This window comes from Rattus norvegicus, chromosome 9, assembly GCF_021556685.1.
Source record: "Rattus norvegicus strain SHRSP/BbbUtx chromosome 9, alternate assembly SHRSP_T2T, whole genome shotgun sequence".
Taxonomy (NCBI): domain Eukaryota; kingdom Metazoa; phylum Chordata; class Mammalia; order Rodentia; family Muridae; genus Rattus; species Rattus norvegicus.
The window spans coordinates 100903304-100922812 of record NC_141542.1 but is presented as its reverse complement, the minus strand read 5'-3'; the positions used below and the strand labels follow the sequence as shown (position 1 = coordinate 100922812).

The following is a 19509-nucleotide window of genomic DNA, read 5'->3' as shown; positions in this document are numbered from 1 at the left end:
TTTTTTTTAAAGAGATAGACTGGTGACTGAAATTCAATGAGTGACATTTAATTACTTGGCATAAAGGAAACGTCAACTATGGGGCCAATGTGGATTGTAGTGATATCTGTTCTTATAATTATGATATGAAAGAAGTTTGGACAGGAGAAGACATGAAAAAGTTGAAGTTAAACAGCCAGCATTGAGTTTTGTTCAGCCCCTCCTTCTGACCGTCCCCTAGTTACTTTCTACATTTATTTTTTCTCCTATCTTTCCATTCACTGCAGTGGGAGCAATGTTCCTCTCATTCTCTGTGGAAGATGTGCTGCCTGCCCAGTGCAGCAGACAGGCCAGAAGAGGTATATCCCTGTGGCCTCCACTCCCAACAACATTCTTCTTGGCTTCATATTGGTTCCTGCAGTCAGTCTTCTCAAGTGTGAAGGACTATCACCCTGGTTGTTTCTCTCTTCTTCTATACTTCATAACAATAAAAGAACCCTTAATTACTTACTCTCAGGCTTTAAGAGAGTTTGCTGACCTGCCTGGAAACTCAGTCCATGGAATATAACCAACCTTAGAATTCTGGGTAACACCACTCACTATTGGACAGTATTGTGTCTGCTCCCTAACAGGCACATTGCTAATGCCTTAAATATGTTTGTCTACATACTCCCTATGCTGTGGGAATAGATAGCTCCCCTTTTGAGACAGGTCTCCTGTAACCTGAGGCTGACCTCAAACATTGATATGTAGCCAAGGATGGCCTTAAACACCTGATATTCTTGCCTGTGCACTGAGTGCTGGGATCACAGACGCATGCCACCATTCCTAACGGAAATGGGACATTTTAAAAGCTTAAACAGATAGGAAAAAAAAAAACCCTTGGCTTTGCATAGCAAAGAGGGAAGAGGGACAAGACTTCTGGATCTCAAATGTGAGCTGTGTTTTTAGTTTAAGGTCTGGTTCTCTCCTCTGGACCAGGTTAATTTGTCACACTCAGAACAAGTAAATATTGTACCCAACACCTTTGCTATGACTTTAAGCCATCCTGAGAGGCCACTAATGACTGGAAGGCAAGAAACAACTTTGCCAACTGTCAATAGCCAATGTAAAATTTTTACTAATCTCCCAATTTCATATGACATTTTCCTCAAAGATGTTAAAGGATAGAGTTTGATAAAATGGCTAGCATTTGAAACAGTGAGTAGTGTCATGCCATCATGTCTAACTCTATCTACCTACTTGCTCTTTCTGTAAGAATCTCTCTCTCTCTCTCTCTCTCTCTCTCTCTCTCTCTCTCTCTCTCTCCCTCTCCCCCCCCCTCTGTGTTTATTATATTCAAACTAGATTAAAGAAGGCCTACGAGAAAGTCTCAGAGTTTGGGCTGAAAATTGCTAAAGCTTCAGTGTTGTGTAACAGTTTTTTCCAGAAAAACATCCTATGTGGGGGGAAGTGTGTTAAGATGTTAAAAGGGGCTGAGACAACGGGATATTCTAAGAGGTGTATATCCATCTCTCAGGAAGTTAACAACTTAATGGCTTCAGGAAGTCCCTGAAACTGACCAGATTCACTAAGGTCCTCCTACCCTAAACATGTATAAGCTGTAAGAACTGCTGAGAGATACTGCACAGAGTAACAACTTAGAAGAAGTAGAGACCAGCCAAGTTGCCTGAAAGTGGTTCAGACCAACTGAGATATGGAGAAGGACAACTCCAACCTGTTGAGCTGCCTGCAGATTGTTTCCTGCACAACAGGTGTCATGAACGCTCATTCATGCTGAGAGAGGCTTTTGGTGATATGGCTCACCAAGTTGGACGTCTGTGATATTGTACTTTGGTCTGCTGTTTTGGTTCCCTATCTGGAATAAATAGACATTTATCCACATCTCCCCAGCAATAGTGACACAGAACATCCAGTCTGCAATCACACACTAAAAACGACAACACAGAATACTTACTTTTATTTTCATGAGTATATTTGGTTACTTGATTTTCTCCAAAATCAAAGCCTGGGGATTGGATTTTTCTGGGTTCATTATGGGGTGTAGAAAACAACGACCAAAATATTAGGAAAATGGGGCTGATGAGAAGGCTTGGCAGGTAAAAGTGGCAACTGCTAAGCTCGGTGGCCTGAGTTCTATGCCTGGGAGAAGTCACACAGAGGTGAGAGCTGACTCTAGCAGGTTGTCCTCTGATCTCTATATGTTTGTCATGGCCAATGTGTGTGTGAATGTACACACACACACACACACACACACACACACACACACGCACACACACAGCTCATAAACAAATATCACGAAACTGTAAACTCTTTTTTTCCTTCTAAAAGGTGGACAGATAAAGAGTTCTCGCCGACGCGTGTGACAGGGTCTGTCTCTAACACTCCTTCTTGGAGGCTGTAGGTTGTGAAGAACAGTTGCTTCTCCGCAAAGCTAATTAAAAACATTATAATTAATTTGCCATTGTCTAAACTCTGAGGAACTTATTTGGAATAATAGTCACAGGTGACAAGACTTTAAATTAAATGGGAAGCAAATCAGTATTTAAAATAGCTCGGTGTAATTAGGTTGCAATTATTTGAATAAATTGGATCCAAATGCTGAAAACTAAACCTGTCATAATCTGTGTGTTAGAATGCAAATTTATTGCTGCGGAATCAAGGAGTGCCCCCCCCCGCCCTCCTCTCCCTCCACCTTCCTCTTTCTTTCTCTCCCCTTCTTCTCTCCTTTCTTTTCTTCCAATTCTCTCCACCTTGATTTTTGTTAAGATTGAGTGGAATATACACTTTCCTATTCACTGGATTTATTTCATTCTTTGAAATGAATGAAGGTTTGGAATATCCACTCTTTTGCCTTTTGAGGCCTCGGCTTTCATATGTTGTAGTGTTAGCTATGTTCAGGACCCTTTGGTAAGGGAGAAAGCACAAGTTGTTAGATCTTGGCTGGAACCGTGTAAACATCTCCCCCCATACACATAAGCGTGCTGTTGTCCTTGGCTACGGACAATCATTGACCGCATCTCCAAGTAAGGCCTACAATTTAAAGTGAGTTTGCAAGTCTCACTCTGCCCGTGCTAGGCTTTTTGTTTGGCGGCAGTCTGGACTGTTAAAGGCTACAAACATTGTAAGAGTCAGACCTCTGTTGGGCCTGAATTCTGCTTATTCTAGATAGTTCCTTCAATTTATTCATGATGATCTGTGAAAGGAGATGACATACATGAGGATGGAAAATATTGTTCTTTCGACTCCTTGCTTCGTCTTCCTTTTTACAATAATAATACATTAATTCTTTGAGAGCTTCCTACATACTTACAATGTATTTGACCACATTCACTCCAAAATCTGCCCCTAAACTTCTCTTGGACCCTTTCCCTATTCCATACCACCTTCCAACTTCATGTCTTTTTTTTTTTCTTCTTAATAATCCACCAGGTTCAATTTACATTGCCCATCTACTCATGGGTACGGGACTCTGTGAAGTCCACCTATGAGGTGCCATACCCTTAATGAAAACTGATCCTTTCTTTTGTAGAAGCTACATTCTGTCCACAGCTAGGGATGGGGACTCATGAATCCCTCTCCCTCCATTCTTTATTTTATTTTTTATTTTTTCCCTCCATTCTTGAATGTTGGTTGGCTTGACCTTGTGATGCAGGTATTGCACAGGCAAGGAGAGCTGCCGGGAGGTCCCCAGTGCAGTCTTACTCTGTCCACGACATTATTTTTCTCTGGTCCTCCCTGATCTCTGGCTCTTACAATCTTCTGTGGTGGACTCTGGGTCTTGGGGGAGAGAATTCAAGACAGATGTCCCATTTGTGGCAGATACTTCAGAGACACACATTTATCTTCTACACTCTGATCAGTTTTGAGTGTTTGTCTTAATTACTTTCTGACGAGGTACTGAGCTGTAAGAAGATACCAATTGAGTGGGCCAATTTGATGCTATGTCCAGATCTCAAAATAACAGTAAGTTCACCCAGAGTCTATGAGCTCCCAACCATGGATTCTTGACTATATTTACAGTGCCAGGTATGTGTTTCCTCCAGTGGAGTAGGCCTTAAATCCAATCAGAAAGTTGTTGGTTACTCCATAACATTTGTAATCCTATTGTATCCAAGAGCACCTCTTGATACACTGGCCATTAGGACAGCTCACAGGTATCCCAGCTGAGAAAGCCTGTTGATGACATTTCTTCCCTAGAAGATTACGTTGCACCTTCTGGTACCATGAAAGCTATCAGTTTGTATTCCTTCATTGGCAGTGTTTCTGAGGACAAAGGAAGAAAGATGGGACACAATTATTCATGAGACATATTTACCAGAGGTCTGAGTTTGCTGACATAATGTAACTGTTGTGGTATTGAAAATACATTTTTAATACCTTGAGAATTTTTTTATCTTTATTAACTTGAGTATGTATTATTTACATTTTGATTGTTATTCCCCTTCCTGGTTTCTGGGCCAACATCCCCCTAACCCCTCCCCCTCCCCTTCTATGTAGACTTCCCCTCCCCATCCTCCCCCCATTACCACCCTCCCCCCAACAATCATGTTCACTGGGGGTTCAGTCTTGGCAGGACCAAGGGCTTCCCCTTCCACTGGTGCTCTTACTTACCTTGAGAATTTTATATATGTATACAGTATATTTTGATATGCAACCCCATCTCCCTTTCCCATTTTCCCTAGAGCACCTCAACACATCCTCCTCCCAATGTCATGTCCTCTGTTTTGTGATAATGTACTGAGTCCAGTTAGTGTTGGTCCTTTGCACATAGGTGTGGAGCCACACACTGGACCATAGGCAACCCTATCAGCAGCCAAAGAAAAGTGTTCCTTTTACTTCACAAGCCCTCGGCTATCCCTGTTACTGCTGAGCTGGGAAGATGGTGTCTTGGTAGATTAGTTTCCAATCTTAATAAAGTCTTAAGCAGCCATTGAGTGTGTTAGACTCTAAGTGATTGTATCGTGGAAATTCGAGGTAACTGCAACTTCAGCTAACTGCTTTGGATAATAATGTTCTGTATATTTGATTTCCCCAGCTGCCTGTGAGGAAGCCAGGAACTAACTCTCTCCCTCTGTTCCTCATTATTTCTCTTTCCTCATTTCATGTGTGTGTGTGCGCGCGCTCATGCATGCGTGTGTGTGTGTGTGTGTGTGTGTGTGTGTGTGTGTACATTCACATGAGTATGCATCCATAAAGAGACCAGAAGTCTTCCTCGATTCCTCTCTACCTTATTTTTTTTCATCTTTATTAACTTGGATATTTCTTATTTACATTTCGATTGTTATTCCCTTTCCTGGTTTCTGGGCCAACATCCCCCTAATCCTTCCCCCTCTCCTTCTCTATGGGTGTTCCCCTCCCTATCCTCCCCCCACTACCGCCCTGCTCCCAACAATCACTTTCACTGGGGGTTCAGTCTTAGCAGGACCAAGGGCTTCCCCTTCCACTGGTGCTCTTACTAGGCTATTCATTGCTACCTATGAGGTTGGAGCCCAGGGTCAGTCCATGCATAGTCTTTAGGTAGTGGCTTAGTCCCTGGAAGCTCTGGTTGCTTGGCATTGTTGTTCATATGGGGTCTCGAGCCCCTTCAAGCTCTTTCAGTCCTTTCTAAAATTCCTTCAATGGGCTCCCGTTCTCAGTTCAGTGGTTTAATGATGGCTTTCAACTATGTATTTGCTGTATTCTGGCTGTGTCTCTCAGGAAAGATGTACATCCGGTTCCTGTCCGCCTGCACTTCTTTGTTTCATTCATCTTATCTAGTTTGGTGACTGGATATGTATGGGCCACTTGTGGGGCAGGCTCTGAATGGGTGTTTCTTCTGCCTCTGTTCTAAACTTTGCTTCCCTATTCCCTCCCAAGGGTATTCTTGTTCCCCTTTTAAAGAAGGAATGAAGCATTCGCATTTTGGTCATCCTTCTTGAGTTTGCGTGTTCTGTGCATCTAGGATAATTCAAGCATTTGGGCTAATATTCACTTATCAATGAGTGCATACCATGTGTGTTTTTCTGTGATTAGGTTACCTCACTCAGGATGATATTTTCCAGTTCCATCCATTTGCCTATGAATTTCATAAAGCCATTGTTTTTGATAGCTGAGTAATATTCCATTGTGTAGATGTACCACATTTTCTGTATCCATTCCTCTGTTGAAGGGCATCTGGGTTCTTTCCAGCTTCTGGCTATTATAAATAAGGCTGCTATGAACATAGTGGAACACGTGTCTTTTTTATATGTTGGAGCATCTTTTGGGTATATGCCCAAGAGAGGTATAGCTGGATCCTCAGGCAGTTCAATGTCCAATTTTCTGAGGAACCTCCAGACTAATTTCCAGAATGGTTTTACCAGTCTGCAATCTCACCAACAATGGAGGAGTGTTCCTCTTTCTCCACATCCTAACCAGCATTTGCTGTCACCTGAGTTTTTGATTTTAGCCATTCTCACTGGTGTGAGGTGAAATCTCAGGGTTGTTTTGATTTGCATTTCCCTTATGACTAAAGATGTTGAACATTTCTTTAGGTGTTTCTTAGCCATTTGGCATTCCTCAGCTGTGAATTCTTTATTTAGCTCTGAACCCCATTTTTTCAGTAGGGTTATTTGTCTCCCTGCAGTCTAACTTCTTGCGACAGAGTCTCTTGCTTTGACCCCAGCTTGAAACAGTTTAGCTTAGCTGATCTGCCCCCAAGAATCCAGCTGTGCTGGAGTTGTAGGCTAGCTGCCTTGCTGGCCTGGCACTTTATCTGCTAAGCCAACCTCCCTGCCCCTGACCTCCTGCCCATCTATGGTGCCGTGCCTAGAACCTAGGCTCCCTTGCATTCCAGACTCATTGTTCAGCCACCAAACAAGACAATACAGGAAGTCAAGACCTCCAAGTTTGGACTCTTAGCTTTGACCTTTTCTTGTCTTCTAGCCTAGAGATAACCCTGCTGTAGCTCAGAAAGACTGAAACCCAGTCTCTGGGTCTGCAGATCCCACTCTGGTTTAGGATGTCATGACTGCCAATCAAAAAGGACAGCATAGTTAACGTAGAGAGATGTCTTCGTGCTCCCTGAGCATGGACTTCTGGGAACTCGGTAGCTTCAGAGATTCTCTCTCTCTCTCTTTTTTTTTTTTGTTCTTTTTTTTGGAGCTGGGGACCGAACCCAGGGCTTTGCGCTTCCTAGGTAAGCGCTCTACCACTGAGCTAAATCCCCAGCCCCAGCTTCAGAGATTCTTAGGATCTGATAAGTTGGTTTCTTAGGGTTTTTCTGCTGGGTCTTGAGTTTCCAGATTCTCATCTTCAGATACAAAAGTTGAATTCCTTGCAGCACTCAACACAAAATTATTCTTTCTTTGCCCCTAACTGGCTTCATCTGAGGGGTAGAGCCTGTTCATTAGCTGGCATGCACATGTAGGGGTCTTCAGCTGAAACAAGACTAAGGTGTCTCAGAATGAATAATAGGCAATGACCGTTATCACTGGATGTGTGCTCAGACTCAACTGACCAGAAATACCCTTCCAGGACCTTAAAGAATTAGGAGGAAGAACTTCCCCTACCAAGTCCCGTATCATCCAGAAGACAGAGGCGCTCTCGGGTAAGGAGGCTCTCGTAAACCATCTTGGTTGTTGCTTCTGTAGTATGTGTTAATGCCACTGCTTGGCTTTCTCACCTCTAAACTAGGTCCAACCTTTCTGCCAAGTTTATTATTTTTTTTTCTTTTTTTTCCGGAGCTGGGGACCGAACCCAGGGCCTTGCGCTCGCTAGGCAAGCGCTCTACCACTGAGCTAAATCCCCAACCCCTCTGCCAAGTTTATTATTTAGGCTAAGAAATAATGTTTTCCACGAGTGCAGCATCGCTATAGAACACTCACCCAGGATATGAGAATTTCCATTGGCAGTTTCATTTCCTAGACAATGCCTAGATTGTGTTATAGCTCATAAATTGAATTCGATGTGGCTGTAAGGCAGGTGAATGCTGCAGTTGTGTCCTGGAAGGTTCTGTTTTGCTTTCTGTAATAGCAGGCACTGACTGCCAAGCCACTGAAAATGCTAGGGTAGTGAGTGGTCACGCTGTTTGGATTTTATTTCTTTACCAGCAAACATTCTGTTTTTAGATGTGATATTTATAGAATGAGCCAGTAATTAATCTACATTGTATTCAGCAAAATTAGATTTTTCTTTCCTCAAATGGCTTTGTTGGATGAAAAATCTTCCCTGAAGAATTGGCGGCATCAGAGATGCTGATAACTGTATCTCGTGGCAGATGCTTTGCAATGCAAATGTTTTAATGATCAGGAATGTGATTGGATTTTAAACAGAGGTAGGCCATTGTTTCCTTTCAGTAAGTCACATTGGCTTTGAATAGAAAAACACCGCAATTTAGTCTAAAATAATTTTGATATATTGGATTAAGTTTTTGTTTTTTAAGATATGGTAAGACTGTTTGAGTCATTTAAAAATTTTTTATTAATGTATCTATGTCCCCCTCTGTATGGCCATAGATGGGACAATGAAAATCGATGACCAGAGTCCTTCGTAGATAGATATTTACCAGGCCAAGAGGTAAGGACTGAGGTAAGATAACTGGCTTAACAGTTGCAATGCCAGATGTTGGTCAAGGTTAAACCGTAATAAAGGGTTTGGTGTCGTCCATACCCTGGCCATTTTGTCAAAGTACAAAGAACAACAAATCTAGAATGTTTCACTCAGTTCTGGATCCACAGTAACCTTCAGAGGGACAGCTCTCACAGTGGGCATTCCTGTGGATAGCTGGCTTTGTCCCAGTCTGATGTCAGCTGATGGTCTGTAGCTCGAATGCTTCTCCTTGATTAGAGAGGAGTCCCTGTTGACTGTAATCAGCCCTGTCAGAGGCCTTCCCATCAGTGCTGGGGATGGGTTCCATCCAGGTTTCTCAGTTCATCAGGAATGCTGGGAAAGTCTGATCCCCAGCCATACATGTGGCTTGTGTTCTATTAACCCAGTCTACTTGATAACGTGAATGAGCCGCCATGGTCCTCCACTGCACTGGTGAGAATTCTGAATGTGAGTCCCAAAGTCTCCTTAGCAGAACCTCATAGACCACACAGGGACTCTGGGGAGTTGAGTAGTTGTTATAAGGTGAGGTTATATGACCCACTGTGCTGGGACTTGGTCCAAATTGTGCTGGACTACACAGTCATTGTCTTCAGATTTCAATGGATACCTGAAACATCCACACTGTGTTTGGTGAACTCCCAGAACCCAAGAGTGGTAGGAGTTCAGAAGGTGACAGGCTATGGTGAGAAGGCTGTCATGCACTGGATAAGTCATAGAATAATAATTTATTTCTGATGGTTCTAGATGTCAGGGAGTCCAATATAAAGATGTCAGTATTAAGAAGGGGAGGAGGAGGGGAAGAAGAGGGAGAGGAGGGGGTGGGGGAGAGAGTGCTTGCCCTCTGGGTTTTCTTCTTTTTCTATCTTACTTCTTTTGGGCCTGTGGCTCATGGGATGAGTGGCCTGCATTCAGAGGAGGTGCTACTTCCTTACTTAATCTGCTTTGGAATCACTCTCGTGGGCACATTTTAATGAGGGTTTAAGAGTATATTGTATCACAACAATAATTTTTATGTAAACCGGAGATCCACACACTTTCTCTTTCACAGTGGTCTTAGTATTATAGTAATATCCCCCTAAACACCTCAGGCTAAATTATTATTATTATTATTATTATTATTATTATTATTATTATTATTATTATTACTGATAGTTTTAATTATTAAACAGCTCTGCCCCAATAACTTACATCCAAGCTACTTTGTAGCTGTTTGAAAGAAGAAAAAATGTACCTTTATTTCATAAAGTGGACCAAATTATGTACTTAGGGGAAGTTTGTGTGTGTTGGATGCTGGGCAGTTTCTCAGTTGTTCATCTGATTTCAACCTTCATGGTGTATTTGTTTTTCTTTTTAAATTAACTTTTTATTGGTTCTTTGTGAATTTCACGTCATGTACCCCAGTCCTGCTCATCTCCCTGTCCCCTCTTATCTGCCCTTCACTCTTACAGCCTTCTCCCCAAAATAAAAAACAAAACAAACACAGGAAGCATAGAAAACATCTTGTAGAAGCTGCAGTGTGTCACAGGGTGTCCCACAGTACATCCTTACTTGGAAATGTTCATTGCAATGAGACATTGGTTTGGTTCGAGGTCTCTGGCTTCTGTGACACCATCAATACTGGATCCTCACCAGGACTCCTCCTGGTTATCTTGTTGTTGCCCTGTGTCATGGAGATCCTGCAGCTTTGGATCAGCCGGACTGGCCTTTCATGTGTCCCAACCATTCGCAGATGATAGAGATTTTGGGGTGGCCTGGGCAGAGCTGAGTTGGTCAGTGTGCTCTCTCTCCCTTCTTTGCACCACCAGAGGGAGCACGCCAGCACTGCTCCTGCTAGGCCATCCAATGCCACCATCAGCAAGAGACAGGATTAGATCACTTGCTCTCACGCCCTCAGGGCAGTTCACCTGTACCCATCCCTCCAGAGCCACTCCATGCAGCCCAGTCAAGGCACAGGGCTTAGTCTCCCTCAGGTTATGAGGGGCTGGGCCAGTTCTCCTGCTCTCACATCCTTGGGGCTGACTCAGCTATGCCTTTGCCATCAGGGCCAGCTCCAGTGTGTGTCCCAGGCAAGGTACTGGGCTTGCCTCCTGAGTGCTATATCCACTGGGCAGTGCTAGCTCTTCCTCTCTCATGCTCTCGGGGCCAGATCTCCCAACTCCCACAGATGGTGGTGGAGAGGAGGACATCACTATGCACGTACGCCACCTCATGGCAGACAAATGGCAGAGTCAGCTCTCCCAGGTTTTCACTCTCCAGGCTGGCTCACCTGTGCCCCTAGCACCAGGGTCAGCTCTACTGTACTGCACAGGACCCTCAGGGCCTGCAGTACTGCTGCTGCTGAGAAATGGGACCAGCTCTTCAGAACACAACAGCCAGTGAAGGGCGGAGCCAGTTCTGTGCAACCCCTGAACATACACATAATTCCTGGTCACTGTCCCACCAGGGATGTCCCTAGGTTCTCTAATGATCTTGGGATGAACAAGAGCTTTATGTCATCCACAGGGATGGGAAGTTATATATACCACTTACTAAAACGTTTCTAAGTCCCCTGGTATCTTTTAATTAATGTAATTAATTTTATGTATGTAAGTATTTCACTGCCTGTACATCTGTGCATCGTGTGTTTGCCTGGGGCCCTTGGAGATCACAAATGGGTATTGGATCCCTTAGGACTAGAGTTAGAGATGGTTATGAGCTGTAGATGTAGGTGCAAAGAGCTGAATCTGGGTCCCCTAGAAAAGCAGCAAGTGTTCTTAACCTCAGAGCCAATTCTCCAGGCCCTGTCCTATGCTAATTTTAATATCTTATTATGTCTATTTCAGTATATGCAAATTCTATGCCTTCTCCTCTGCTGTATTTGTCCAGTTGGACTTCCCCATTGTCACGTAGTATAGCTATCCCATAACCTTATCCGTATGCTGTAGGGATAAGGCATCTCTATTTGTCAAATTACCTTGGCAATACTTTCATGTCTTGTATGAATTTTGGAACAACTTGACAAATTAGAAAACTAGATAGCAAGTGGGATTTTGGGTGGACTTGTATTGTTTGGCCTTGATTAGAATTCTTGTCACATTGTCAGCTGAGCAGCCATGGTAACTTACTCCACTCAGTTTGAACACCTCAGATATAATACACAGACAATAGTACCTACCTCATTGGGCTGCAGGGAAGATTAAATGGGCACACACAGGGAAGGCATTGAAAATGGCGCCAGGCATAATGTAAGCATTTGGAAAGCTTAGCTATTAATATTCCTTGTTTTAAGTCATCTCATTAAAGGAACCAGGACAAGTAATCAAGTCAGCTCATCAAAGGAACTAAGTGGGGCAATCACAAACTTTCAGATAGACTCTAGGCAAGGAGTCTTCTGAACTGCATGAGTGTGGTTCTGTGTAATAGAAGAGGGGTTCTGCTGATCCGTAGTCCATGGTTCCACACATTGTATTGGGTCACACTGTGGTCTCCTTCCTTGTGTGACTTGTAGTTTTATATCCTGAGCTCACTGTAAGTGCTGGTGTGTACGCATGCGTGTGTGTGATTGTCCCGTGTCCTGAGCTGTGTGAGCTGTCACGCCATCACTCCTAGCACATTTTAATCTAAATTTCTTGTCTTACATCATCAAAGAAAGGTCAATGGACACATGGGACAATGATGAGGGAGAATTTGGTAACCCATGAGACCCTCATTCATCTGAAGACGTTGGAGGGATGTTAGACTTCCTTCTGTCTTTTCTCCAGGCTGGCTTGTAGATTTACTTAGTTCCTATTCTGTCCTCTTTTCTAAGCAGCTGGGGAGACCTCGGGATATTTTACACCATTGCCACCCTTCTTGGCTATGCTGAGAGCTGTATTTCCCATCTCTGTGTGACGTCTCCCTCTCAAATCCCAGCCTTCACATCTAAGTCTGTTAGCCTTGTGGTTAGTGTAATCGCTTCTTCAGCTGATTTTCTGGTTGCGAACTCTCTTGTTTTGAAACTTGAGAATCTCTTTCATCCCCCGTACCCCCATTCAAACTCATCTTTGAATCAAAGCACCTTTTACCTGATTCGATGTTTGAAAGCACATTTTAAAACCAAGGTGGATTTGACCATCAGTCAATCTTTTACCATAGAAGGGTCAAATACTGAAATTTTCCATCAACAAAGTTTTATCTTATGGGGGTCCATATTATTTTCAGAGCCAAGGCAAGTCATAGTACCTGTAATCTTTGTTCACTAATGGTTTTTCCAGGCTCAGCTTGCAAGCCTTAGGGAATGAGATGGGTGCCATCAACATGTTTGAAGCAATTCACAAGATGCTCTGGGCTGGGGAATGAGTTCACCAGGAAGCCTTTGATTCCATATGGCTGAGTGTTATTGAGGATTTTCCCAGTGGGATTTTTCTAACCTTCTAATTTTATGCCTTAATTGTAGTGCTAACTATTTGCCTTTTAAAGAGGTGATTTGAATGATCAGCACTGTAGATTGTCTTAGAAACCCCGTGCATCTGCTGCATATTTCTGCAGATGTTCCTCTTTTATTATTTATTTATTTTTTACTTATTATTTTACACTACCCCCTCTTGGTCATTCCCTCCCACAATCCTTCCCCCTCCCCCTCTCCTCCTCTGAGCTGGTAGGGGGGCCCGTGGGTATCCCCCACTCTGACAGTTCAAGTCTCTGCAGGTCCTCTCTAACAGGTGCTATCTCTATTGATGTGAGCCTTAGCTTGCAGTGGCAGGGGCCACCTCTCTGTGTCCCAGAAGTCCTGATGTGCAGGTGGAATGTTTTCACTTCAGGCTGTGAGGAGGGCCACCCTGTGTTCACAGGTCTGCAAAGCCAAGGCGATGGTGTCTTTCTGCCTTGTCCCTCTACTCCCTGCCTTGACTCTTAGCCTGCGGACTCCTCTCTGTTGGTGGCCATTTATGTTTCCTGCGTCTATTGCACATGGCTCTTTTAAGTTGGTAGGACTTTTCTGGTTGAAATCTTCTATCCTATTTTAATAAAACTTTACTAGATTTTCTTTGTTTCTTCTGACTTTAAAAGATTTAAAATGCCCCCCTTAGTGTACACACACACACACACACACACACACACACACACACACACACACGAGCAGATGTTGTTGGCTAGTAGATTTCTCTCCTGCCATTTATCTGAACATATATGCAATTGGGCATTTCGAGCTCTCATTGAGTTAAAAACAGTTGCTGCTGGAGATCTATGGCCTGCTCCCCTATGACTTGATATTTCTTTGTTTCCTTCTTAGTTCATTGCCTAGTGAAGCTGCCTGTACAAGGTCTGCAGCACATAGAAGGATTATCTCCAGGTAATGAAGTTAGACAACATGAGGACTTTCAGTTTGTCTATAGAGCCACCCTTCTGATCCAGCCCCTTGGAGCAGATGGGTTGACAAATTAGAGCAGTCATTTCCATTTCTGGTTAGAGATGCCAAAAAGAGAGCAGAGGAAATTTTGCATGCCTGCAGAGAGAAAGACACCCCAAAATACTCACACCAGTCAGGCATATAACACACGTGTCACTTCATGACCTAAAAGCCTTTTCCAATGACTGGAGAAATGATTAAGCAGTTAGATTAGATAGAAGATTAAGCTCTTCCAGAGGTCCTGAGTTCAAATCCCAGCAACCATGTGGTGGCTCACAACTGCTAATTCCTTCTCGTTCACTCAGAAATGCTATTATCCTCCAGCCTCCAAACCAGTGCCCAGTACAGTGAGAATCTTAACTTCGTGCTATGTTAACCACAGAATTTTGCTATAAGGCTTAGACTTTTTTTCCTTTGAATAGAAGTTTCTTTTATTGCTTTTTAATTAGCAATGATGGCTACATCTTGAACTGCTTTAGAACTCTAACCAAAAGAAGTGTTTTGAGCTGGCATAGCAACACACCTTTAATCCCAGCACTCGATGAGGCAGAGGCAGGTGGGACTCTGTGACTGTGAGGCCAGCCTGGTCTACCATAGTGAGTCCCAGGATAGCCAGAGCTACACAGTGAAAACATGTCTCAAATGTATATAAGTATATATGATTAATTATTGCTGTGTGTGTTTGAATGATGTGTGTGTGTGTGTGTGTGTGTGTGTGTGTGTGTGTGTGTGAATGCAGGTGTGTGTTTGTCACGGCATGTGAGTGGAGGACAACTTTCAGGAATTAGTTTTCTCATTCCTTTATTGTTGGTTCTGGGGATCGAACTCCCGTTGTCAGGCTTGAATGATAAGTGCCTTTCCCCTCCAGCCCTCTCAGCAGCCCCGTGTAGTGGTTTTAAAATCTTCATCTTGCATCCAGCAAACTTTCTGAAGTTCCACGATCTAATAACTTATCTGCATGCATAATCCTACAGTCTGTGAATTACCACCCCTCCTCGGCTACACCCCGGCTCTTTTTTTTTTTTTTTTGCCTCTCTGTACTGGCTCGAGCCTTTTGTATGGTGCTCAGTGTCTCGGCCACAGTCAATATCTTTGCTTTGTTCTCAGCTTCAGAGAGAAGCCTTTCACCATTTTACGAATAAAAATGATGCTTGCTGGGGGCTTCTTTTTTTTGAATGTGGATACTCTATCAGGTTAAGGAGTCTTCCCAAGAGTGTGTGTAGACCTTACAAGAAAACTTCTCAGCAGCCCTGAGACGATCACAGGCAAGTTAATTGGCAGTTTGCTTGCAGGCTTCTCTTCCTAAGCAGTCCGGGAGGCAAGAGTTGACAGGCTTCCTGGGTTTATAGGATTGTGACTTTGTAGGAGTTTTTTTTTACCATGGTTGGTGCCTCTGAAAGAACAGAAACACAAACACTGGAGCAGTGTGTCAAGATTCTGAGGGAAATAATGTTATCTTGAGTGACTGAGAGAAGGCAAGCATTCTGTTTGAAGCTGCAATGTTGTTGGCACTGTGTGGTCGGGGGTTTTTCCTGAGAATATGGCTTGGAATAGAAACAAGTGCCAGAGGTTGGGTCAGGTTTTGAAGAAAGCTTCAAGCTGCATTCAGTTCCTCTTATGTCTGCAGCTGGACAGGACTTCATGATACACCAGAAAGACTCTTTACATGCTGACCAGACTAGAGTGAGAGCCTGAGAGAATTCAAGATGGCTTCCAAGGGCCTCGTGTTCTAGAAACATGGGAAAGAAGCAGGAAAACAATTAGGCACATCAGAGTTCCTGTTTAATGACTTTCTGTCATGGTGATGAGTTTGAATTTTAATTCCAGTGTCATTTAGCCTACTCACAAGTGGGGTTCACCTCACAGGCAAGAATTAAGAAACCAATGAAGAACTGAGGGGATGTTTCAACTGCCCAGGTTGATCTTGGAATCATTACTGAGTGGGCTGAGAGTTCTTAATATGGAGATGATGCTGATGCTGCTGCTGCTGCTGCTGCTGCTGCTGCTGCTGCTGATGCTGATGCTGATGATGCTGAGATAATTAAGGTACAGGGCTGTGTACTTTAGTAAGATTTGTGCCTCTAGGTTTAGCCAAGTGATTGACTGAGTTTGCCTGGTACAGAAGTGTGGATTTCTTCTCATTTATTCCTAGTGAGAAACACTTGTGGACTCGGTGTTAGAACATAGTCGAGACCTTTACTAAGGGAACGAGGAAGAATTCCTTTTCCAGACAGAAGTGCTGTGACATTTGGACCCTGGCTTCACTGTTTGGCTGTCTGTCAGCATGGGGATGCCAGCTGCATTCAAAGCCATCCCTGTGGGCAGCACAGACACTCTAGGAAGCAAAAGATGCTGGGTCTCCCTCTTCCTGTCATTCTGGGGATGCTGAGCCTAGGGCACTTCCTTTACTTGCCCAAGGTCACCCACACAGGAGAGTAGAATCCAGGTATTCTCTGGCATTCTTCCTCAGCCTCCCATAGCACCAAACTCACGGAGCCAGAGCTGTGTTGGCTCTGGTCCCATCCTAGTTGGCCGGTGCAGACTTTCTGAGCATTTCTGGACTGTGAGGTCCTTCCCATCCCACCTTTTCAGCTGGTCTCTGAGGACAGAGATGTGCTTGATTCTCTAAGTTGAGAGCTTTGCCCTGATAACAGAATAATCCGGGTTTGGATCTCAAGCCCTCAGGCGGTACTGGGTGGGTTGTGCTTGTGAGCCCAGCATCAAGATGGCACAATGAAGCACTCCCTTTCCTGCCTTCTCAGGCAGTGGCTGCACACTATACAAACTCACTCTACTGCATGGGTCCAGGGTGGTAGAGACTACCTGCTTTTATAGTTTTATAGTAGATTGAAAGTTATTTAGCCCTTCTACAAATGCAGCTATGAGATTACTTAAGGTTCTCAATATTTCCCATTTGACATATGATACACCCCAAAGCAGCTTCTTTCACTCAAAGTCCCTCCTCCCCACTTGGCCTCTTAGCAGCTTCGGGGTGCCAGGCACCGGGGTTGGGGACATTCAAGTGAACTTAACAGATAGGAAAAGAACCTGACCTCACAGGCTTACGTTATAATAAAGGAAGTCAGAAAGTAATACTCTTTTTTTCCAACATGGTAGAAGATGTCAGATCTTCGGGGAAAATAAAGTAGGAGAGGAGGAGTCATTGACAAGGGATGGAGACTACACTAATAACAAGGATGCCTGGGGACGTCCTCATCAGAAAACAATAGTGAGCAAAGTCCCACAGGTAGCTTAAAGCAGCTGCCAAAATGAAGGCTTTCCAGGCTAAGGGATAACCAGTATAAAGGCTGTGAGGCAGGGGAATACCTGGCAGGTCCTAGAAACCAAGGTCTGTGTCGAGATGATGGAGGGAGGGAAGGGATAGTTGAAGAGCTGGAGGCAGAACATACAGGCTGGTAAGAATCCATTGAGACCTGGGCTTCTATTCTGAATCAGTCATTTCTTTAGGGCCAACAGACAGCAGTGATAACATAACAAATGTGCCCATCTTAGAGACGCGGTGGCCGTACACAGTGTGTGGCAGGCTGGACTTGTCTTCTGTACTAGGTTACTAGGTGTGAACTCCACAGGGCAGATTTGGTGGTCGTTTGAGCTTTTAGCATCGATTGCCAGGCATGGAGCAGTTCCAGCCACACAGTAAGCCCTCAATCAATAGCTACGGAGTGGTCCTCTTACTCTGCCTATTTTCCAAACACACATTTGAGCGCTCAGGGGCTGGCTCAGTGGGAGATGTACTGGTCACACCAGCGAAATAATCTGAGTCTGAATTCCAGCTCCTCAAGCTGTATGGGGTGACTTGTGCCTTTGACTCCAACACTGAGGGTGTACAAATGGATAGATTACTGGAGATTTCTGGCCAGCTAGTAAGACCATTGGTAAGCTCATAAGATCATTGGGAGAGTTTACCTCAAAGCATTAAGTGGAGAGGAGTGAGGGATGGGTGCCTGGTGTTGCCTTTGGCCTTCACACACATGTTCACACACATGCTCATGTGGGTTCACATGAACATGTACAAACATACCACGCACACATGGACAAACACAGATGCACAGAAACAACGCGTTTGAGGTGGTATTCATCATAGACACTCAGTTCCTATTAATTTCTCTTGTCTGAAGAAATGGAACTTACCCTTTGCTTGATTCAAAGGGCATGATATGGGCACTGGAAAAAATTTCCTGAACAAAACACCAATGGCTTACGCTCTAAGATCAAGAATCGACAAATGGGATCTCATAAAACTGCAAAGCTTCTGTAAGGCAAAGGACACTGTGGTTAGGACAAAACGGCAACCAACAGATTGGGAAAAGATCTTTACCAATCCTATAACAGATAGAGGCCTTATATCCAAAATATACAAAGAACTCAAGAAGTTAGACCGCAGAGAAACAAATAACCCTATTAAAAATGGGGTTCAGAGCTAAACAAAGAATTCACAGCTGAGGAATGCCAAATGGCTGAGAAACACCTAAAGAAATGTTCAACATCTTTAGTCATAAGGGAAATGCAAATCAAAACAACCCTGAGATTTCACCTCACACCAGTGAGAATGGCTATGATCAAAAACTCAGGGGACAACAGATGCTGGCGAGGATGTGGAGAAAGAGGAACACTCCTCCATTGTTGGTGGGATTGCAGACTGGTACAACCATTCTGGAAATCAGTCTGGAGGTTCCTCAGAAAATTGGACATTGAACTGCCTGAGGATCCAGCTATACCTCTCTTGGGCATATACCCAAAAGATGCCCCAACATATAAAAAAGACACGTGCTCCACTATGTTCATTGCAGCCTTATTTATAATAGCCAGAAGCTGGAAAGAACCCAGATGCCCTTCAACAGAGGAATGGATACAGAAAATGTGGTACATCTACACAATGGAATATTACTCAGCTATCAAAAACAACGAGTTTATGAAATTCGTAGGCAAATGGTTGGAACTGGAAAATATCATCCTGAGTGAGCTAACCCACTCACAGAAAGACATACATGGTATGCACTCATTGATAAGTGGCTATTAGCCCAAATGCTTGAATTACCCTAGATACCTAGAACAAATGAAACTCAAGACGGATGATCAAAATGTGAATGCTTCACTCCTTCTTTAAAAGGGGAACAAGAATACCCTTGGCAGGGAAGAGAGAGGCAAAGATTAAAACAGAGACTGAAGGAACACCCATTCAGAGCCTGCCTCACATGTGACCCATACATATACAGCCACCCAATTAGACAAGATGGATGAAGCAAAGAAGTGCAGACCGACAGGAGCCGGATGTAGATCGCTCCTGAGAGACACAGCCAGAATACAGCAAATACAGAGGCGAATGCCAGCAGCAAACCACTGAACTGAGAATAGGACCCCCGTTGAAGGAATCAGAGAAAGAACTGGAAGATCTTGAAGGGGCTCGAGACCCCATATGTACAACAATGCTAAGCAACCAGAGCTTCCAGGGACTAAGCCACTACCTAAAGACTATACATGGACTGACCCTGGACTCTGACCTCATAGGTAGCAATGAATATCCTAGTAAGAGCACCAGTGGAAGGGGAAGCCCTGGGTCCTGCTAAGACTGA

The 19509-nt window shown here is 43.8% G+C and overlaps 1 protein-coding gene across 2 annotated transcripts in view; it reads left to right on the top strand.

Annotated features, from left to right (window-relative positions):
• The window catches only part of Dner (delta/notch-like EGF repeat containing), a 302538-nt gene that overhangs the window by 87928 nt on the left and 195101 nt on the right, over positions 1 to 19509 (top strand).